This window comes from Nerophis lumbriciformis, unplaced genomic scaffold (genome assembly GCF_033978685.3).
Source record: "Nerophis lumbriciformis unplaced genomic scaffold, RoL_Nlum_v2.1 HiC_scaffold_56, whole genome shotgun sequence".
NCBI classification, from domain to species: Eukaryota; Metazoa; Chordata; class Actinopteri; order Syngnathiformes; family Syngnathidae; genus Nerophis; species Nerophis lumbriciformis.
In genome coordinates, this window is record NW_027316598.1 from 25,001 (window position 1) to 32,500 (window position 7,500).

Below are 7,500 nucleotides of genomic sequence, written 5' to 3' on the forward strand. Positions count from 1 at the left end.
TTGGAGCCCTCTGGTGGACACTCGCTGCAAATGCACCCTGAATTAAACACATTATTTCCAGTTCTTTTGGGGCCCTATATTCAGACGGTGTGGAGCCCTCCAGTGGACTCCCGCCTCCAATGCACCCCCATAATTATAGACATCACCCCCCAAATTAAAGGCATCATTTCCAGTTCTTTTGGGCCCCTATTTTCAGACGGTTTGGCGTATTTCCTTGACGCCGGGGAGTCCTACAGGTGTTCCCGGGGAATGAGAGGCCTTTTGTGGGCCAGAAAGAGTGGGGAACCCTTGGAGCCCCTATTTTCAGACAGTTTGGCTTATTTCGGTGACGCCGGGGCGTCCATCAGGTCTTCCCGGGGAATGAGAGGCCTTTTGTGGCCATATGTCAACAAAAGAGTGGGGAAATGGAGCCCTCCGGTGGACTCCCGCTGCAAATGCACCCCCCAAATTAAATACATTAATTCCAGGCCTTTTGGGGCCCTATATTCAGACGGTGTGGAGCCCTCCAGTGGACTCCCGCCTCCAATGCACCCCCATAATTATAGACATCACCCCCCAAATTAAAGACATTATTTCCAGTTCTTTTGGGCCCCTATTTTCAGACGGTTTGGCGTATTTCCTTGACGCCGGGGAGTCCTACAGGTGTTCCCGGGGAATGAGAGGCCTTTTGTGGGCCAGAAAGAGTGGGGAACCCTTGGAGCCCCTATTTTCAGACAGTTTGGCTTATTTCGGTGACGCCGGGGCGTCCATCAGGTCTTCCCGGGGAATGAGAGGCCTTTTGGGGCCATACATAGGTCAACAAAAGAGTGGGGAAATGGAGCCCTCCGGTGGACTCCCGCTGCAAATGCACCCCCCAAATTAAATACATTAATTCCAGGCCTTTTGGGGCCCTATATTCAGACGGTGTGGAGCCCTCCAGTGGACTCCCGCCTCCAATGCACCCCCATAATTATAGACATCACCCCCCAAATTAAACACATTATTTCCAGTTCTTTTGGGCCCCTATTTTCAGACGGTTTGGCGTATTTCCTTGACGCCGGGGAGTCCTACAGGTGTTCCCGGGGAATGAGAGGCCTTTTGTGGGCCAGAAAGAGTGGGGAACACTCGGAGCCCCTATTTTCAGACAGTTTGCCGTATTTCGCACAGGGGAAGTGGGGTAGACAAGTGGAGAGTGTCTGGGGAAAAGTCCACAAAATGATCAAAAATCACACCCAGGTACGAGTGCCACAAGTCCCGCCGCGTCCCACCCGAGTCCGAGGTGCCCCCCACATGCCCAAAACGCACCCAGCAAAGGCGCACTGTGATTGGGAAGAAAAGTTGGAAAAGTGGGCAAAAGTCCGGAAAAATGACCAAAAACCACACCCAGGTTAGAGCCCCACACGTCCTGCAGTCGCACCCGAGTCCTGGGATGCCCAACATGTCCAAAAAAATAAAAAAAAGCCCAAAAAATCAAAAAAATCCCCGGGCCGTATCTTGGACGCCGGCGTACCGCGTTCGGCCCTCGTGCCGTAGTTTGGCGACCGATTGTAAAAATTTGCCGCGACCGGCTAGTTTTTTTCCTTGGAGTAAATAGAGAGTAGATCCAGCAGAAAATATGCACTATAAACAAAGAGAGGGAGTTTGGAGGGGGGCAAAAACGCCCTCTTGGAACTTTTGCAGCAGCACACATCAAACTAGCGGGGAGAAGGCATGCATAGCAAAAGTCCACGAAATGATCAAAAATCACACCCAGGTTCGAGTCCCACAAGTCCCGCCGCGTTCCACCAGTGTGCCTGACATGTCCACAACGCACCCAGCAAAGGCGCACTGTGATTGGGAAGAAAAGTTGGGAAAGTGGGCAAAAGTCCCGAATTTGGTCCAAAATCACACCCAGGTTCGAGTCCCACAAGTCCCGCCGCGTTCCACCAGGGTTCCGGGGTGCCTACAATGTCCACAACGCACCCAGCAAAGGCGCACTGTGATTGGGAAGAAAAGTAGGGAAAGTGGGCAAAAGTCCCGAATTTGGTCCAAAATCACACCCAGGTTCGAGTCCCACAAGTCCCGCCGCGTTCCACCAGGGTTCCGGGGTGCCTACAATGTCCACAACGCACCCAGCAAAGGCGCACTGTGATTGGGAAGAAAAGTTGGGAAAGTGGGCAAAAGTCCCGAATTTGGTCCAAAATCACACCCAGGTTCGAGTCCCACAAGTCCCGCCGCGTTCCACCAGGGTTCCGGGGTGCCTACAATGTCCACAACGCACCCAGCAAAGGCGCACTGTGATTGGGAAGAAAAGTAGGGAAAGTGGGCAAAAGTCCCGAATTTGGTCCAAAATCACACCCAGGTTCGAGTCCCACAAGTCCCGCCGCGTTCCACCAGGGTTCCGGGGTGCCTACAATGTCCACAACGCACCCAGCAAAGGCGCACTGTGATTGGGAAGAAAAGTTGGGAAAGTGGGCAAAAGTCCCGAATTTGGTCCAAAATCACACCCAGGTTCGAGTCCCACAAGTCCCGCCGCGTTCCACCAGGGTTCCGGGGTGCCTACAATGTCCACAACTTACCCAGCAAAGGCGCACTGTGATTGGGAAGAAAAGTAGGGAAAGTGGGCAAAAGTCCCGAATTTGGTCCAAAATCACACCCAGGTTCGAGTCCCACAAGTCCCGCCGCGTTCCACCAGGGTTCCGGGGTGCCTACAATGTCCACAACTTACCCAGCAAAGGCGCACTGTGATTGGGAAGAAAAGTTGGGAAAGTGGGCAAAAGTCCCGAATTTGGTCCAAAATCACACCCAGGTTCGAGTCCCACAAGTCCCGCCGCGTTCCACCAGGGTTCCGGGGTGCCTACAATGTCCACAACGCACCCAGCAAAGGCGCACTGTGATTGGGAAGAAAAGTTGGGAAAGTGGGCAAAAGTCCCGAATTTGGTCCAAAATCACACCCAGGTTCGAGTCCCACAAGTCCCGCCGCGTTCCACCAGGGTTCCGGGGTGCCTACAATGTCCACAACGCACCCAGCAAAGGCGCACTGTGATTGGGAAGAAAAGTAGGGAAAGTGGGCAAAAGTCCCGAATTTGGTCCAAAATCACACCCAGGTTCGAGTCCCACAAGTCCCGCCGCGTTCCACCAGGGTTCCGGGGTGCCTACAATGTCCACAACGCACCCAGCAAAGGCGCACTGTGATTGGGAAGAAAAGTTGGGAAAGTGGGCAAAAGTCCCGAATTTGGTCCAAAATCACACCCAGGTTCGAGTCCCACAAGTCCCGCCGCGTTCCACCAGGGTTCCGGGGTGCCTACAATGTCCACAACGCACCCAGCAAAGGCGCACTGTGATTGGGAAGAAAAGTAGGGAAAGTGGGCAAAAGTCCCGAATTTGGTCCAAAATCACACCCAGGTTCGAGTCCCACAAGTCCCGCCGCGTTCCACCAGGGTTCCGGGGTGCCTACAATGTCCACAACGCACCCAGCAAAGGCGCACTGTGATTGGGAAGAAAAGTTGGGAAAGTGGGCAAAAGTCCCGAATTTGGTCCAAAATCACACCCAGGTTCGAGTCCCACAAGTCCCGCCGCGTTCCACCAGGGTTCCGGGGTGCCTACAATGTCCACAACGCACCCAGCAAAGGCGCACTGTGATTGGGAAGAAAAGTAGGGAAAGTGGGCAAAAGTCCCGAATTTGGTCCAAAATCACACCCAGGTTCGAGTCCCACAAGTCCCGCCGCGTTCCACCAGGGTTCCGGGGTGCCTACAATGTCCACAACGCACCCAGCAAAGGCGCACTGTGATTGGGAAGAAAAGTTGGGAAAGTGGGCAAAAGTCCCGAATTTGGTCCAAAATCACACCCAGGTTCGAGTCCCACAAGTCCCGCCGCGTTCCACCAGGGTTCCGGGGTGCCTACAATGTCCACAACTTACCCAGCAAAGGCGCACTGTGATTGGGAAGAAAAGTAGGGAAAGTGGGCAAAAGTCCCGAATTTGGTCCAAAATCACACCCAGGTTCGAGTCCCACAAGTCCCGCCGCGTTCCACCAGGGTTCCGGGGTGCCTACAATGTCCACAACTTACCCAGCAAAGGCGCACTGTGATTGGGAAGAAAAGTTGGGAAAGTGGGCAAAAGTCCCGAATTTGGTCCAAAATCACACCCAGGTTCGAGTCCCACAAGTCCCGCCGCGTTCCACCAGGGTTCCGGGGTGCCTACAATGTCCACAACGCACCCAGCAAAGGCGCACTGTGATTGGGAAGAAAAGTTGGGAAAGTGGGCAAAAGTCCCGAATTTGGTCCAAAATCACACCCAGGTTCGAGTCCCACAAGTCCCGCCGCGTTCCACCAGGGTTCCGGGGTGCCTACAATGTCCACAACGCACCCAGCAAAGGCGCACTGTGATTGGGAAGAAAAGTAGGGAAAGTGGGCAAAAGTCCCGAATTTGGTCCAAAATCACACCCAGGTTCGAGTCCCACAAGTCCCGCCGCGTTCCACCAGGGTTCCGGGGTGCCTACAATGTCCACAACGCACCCAGCAAAGGCGCACTGTGATTGGGAAGAAAAGTTGGGAAAGTGGGCAAAAGTCCCGAATTTGGTCCAAAATCACACCCAGGTTCGAGTCCCACAAGTCCCGCCGCGTTCCACCAGGGTTCCGGGGTGCCTACAATGTCCACAACGCACCCAGCAAAGGCGCACTGTGATTGGGAAGAAAAGTTGGGAAAGTGGGCAAAAGTCCCGAATTTGGTCCAAAATCACACCCAGGTTCGAGTCCCACAAGTCCCGCCGCGTTCCACCAGGGTTCCGGGGTGCCTACAATGTCCACAACGCACCCAGCAAAGGCGCACTGTGATTGGGAAGAAAAGTTGGGAAAGTGGGCAAAAGTCCCGAATTTGGTCCAAAATCACACCCAGGTTCGAGTCCCACAAGTCCCGCCGCGTTCCACCAGGGTTCCGGGGTGCCTACAATGTCCACAACGCACCCAGCAAAGGCGCACTGTGATTGGGAAGAAAAGTTGGGAAAGTGGGCAAAAGTCCCGAATTTGGTCCAAAATCACACCCAGGTTCGAGTCCCACAAGTCCCGCCGCGTTCCACCAGTGTCTCGGGGTGCCTACAAGGTCCACAACGCACCCAGCAAAGGCGCACTGTGATTGGGAAGAAAAGTTGGGAAAGTGGGCAAAAGTCCCGAATTTGGTCCAAAATCACACCCAGGTTCGAGTCCCACAAGTCCCGCCGCGTTCCACCAGGGTTCCGGGGTGCCTACAATGTCCACAACTTACCCAGCAAAGGCGCACTGTGATTGGGAAGAAAAGTTGGGAAAGTGGGCAAAAGTCCCGAATTTGGTCCAAAATCACACCCAGGTTCGAGTCCCACAAGTCCCGCCGCGTTCCACCAGTGTCTCGGGGTGCCTACAATGTCCACAACACACCCAGCAAAGGCGCACTGTGATTGGGAAGAAAAGTTGGGAAAGTGGGCAAAAGTCCCGAATTTGGTCCAAAATCACACCCAGGTTCGAGTCCCACAAGTCCCGCCGCGTTCCACCAGTGTCTCGGGGTGCCTACAATGTCCACAACACACCCAGCAAAGGTGCACTGTGAGTGGGCAAGAAAAGTTGGGAAAGTGGGCAAAAGTCCCGAATTTGGTCCAAAATCACACCCAGGTTCGAGTCCCACAAGTCCCGCCGCGTTCCACCAGTGTCTCGGGGTGCCTACAATGTCCACAACGCACCCAGCAAAGGCGCACTGTGATTGGGAAGAAAAGTTGGGAAAGTGGGCAAAAGTCCCGAATTTGGTCCAAAATCACACCCAGGTTCGAGTCCCACAAGTCCCGCCGCGTTCCACCAGTGTCTCGGGGTGCCTACAATGTCCACAACACACCCAGCAAAGGCGCACTGTGATTGGGAAGAAAAGTTGGGAAAGTGGGCAAAAGTCCCGAATTTGGTCCAAAATCACACCCAGGTTCGAGTCCCACAAGTCCCGCCGCGTTCCACCAGTGTCTCGGGGTGCCTACAATGTCCACAACACACCCAGCAAAGGTGCACTGTGAGTGGGCAAGAAAAGTTGGGAAAGTGGGCAAAAGTCCCGAATTTGGTCCAAAATCACACCCAGGTTCGAGTCCCACAAGTCCCGCCGCGTTCCACCAGTGTCTCGGGGTGCCTACAATGTCCACAACGCACCCAGCAAAGGCGCACTGTGATTGGGAAGAAAAGTTGGGAAAGTGGGCAAAAGTCCCGAATTTGGTCCAAAATCACACCCAGGTTCGAGTCCCACAAGTCCCGCCGCGTTCCACCAGTGTCTCGGGGTGCCTACAATGTCCACAACGCACCCAGCAAAGGCGCACTGTGATTGGGAAGAAAAGTTGGGAAAGTGGGCAAAAGTCCCGAATTTGGTCCAAAATCACACCCAGGTTCGAGTCCCACAAGTCCCGCCGCGTTCCACCAGTGTCTCGGGGTGCCTACAATGTCCACAACGCACCCAGCAAAGGCGCACTGTGATTGGGAAGAAAAGTTGGGAAAGTGGGCAAAAGTCCCGAATTTGGTCCAAAATCACACCCAGGTTCGAGTCCCACAAGTCCCGCCGCGTTCCACCAGGGTTCCGGGGTGCCTACAATGTCCACGACGCACCCAGCAAAGGCGCACTGTGATTGGGAAGAAAAGTTGGGAAAGTGGGCAAAAGTCCCGAATTTGGTCCAAAATCACACCCAGGTTCGAGTCCCACAAGTCCCGCCGCGTTCCACCAGTGTCTCGGGGTGCCTACAATGTCCACAACGCACCCAGCAAAGGCGCACTGTGATTGGGAAGAAAAGTTGGGAAAGTGGGCAAAAGTCCCGAATTTGGTCCAAAATCACACCCAGGTTCGAGTCCCACAAGTCCCGCCGCGTTCCACCAGTGTCTAGGGGTGCCTACAATGTCCACAACGCACCCAGCAAAGGCGCACTGTGATTGGGAAGAAAAGTTGGGAAAGTGGGCAAAAGTCCCGAATTTGGTCCAAAATCACACCCAGGTTCGAGTCCCACAAGTCCCGCCGCGTTCCACCAGTGTCTCGGGGTGCCTACAATGTCCACGACGCACCCAGCAAAGGCGCACTGTGATTGGGAAGAAAAGTTGGGAAAGTGGGCAAAAGTCCCGAATTTGGTCCAAAGTCACACCCAGGTTCGAGTCCCACAAGTCCCGCCGCGTTCCACCAGGGTTCCGGGGTGCCTACAATGTCCACAACTTACCCAGCAAAGGCGCACTGTGATTGGGAAGAAAAGTTGGGAAAGTGGGCAAAAGTCCCGAATTTGATCCAAAATTATGCCCGGGTTGGAGTACCACGAGTCCGGCCGCGTTCCACCGGTGTCCCGGGGGTGCCTGGCATGTCCACAACTTACCCAGCAAAGGCGCACTGTGATTGGGAAGAAAAGTTGGGAAAGTGGGCAAAAGTCCCGAATTTGATCCAAAATTATGCCCGGGTTGGAGTACCACGAGTCCGGCCGCGTTCCACCGGTGTCCCGGGGGTGCCTGGCATGTCCACAACTTACCCAGCAAAGGCGCACTGTGATTGGGAAGAAAAGTTGGGAAAG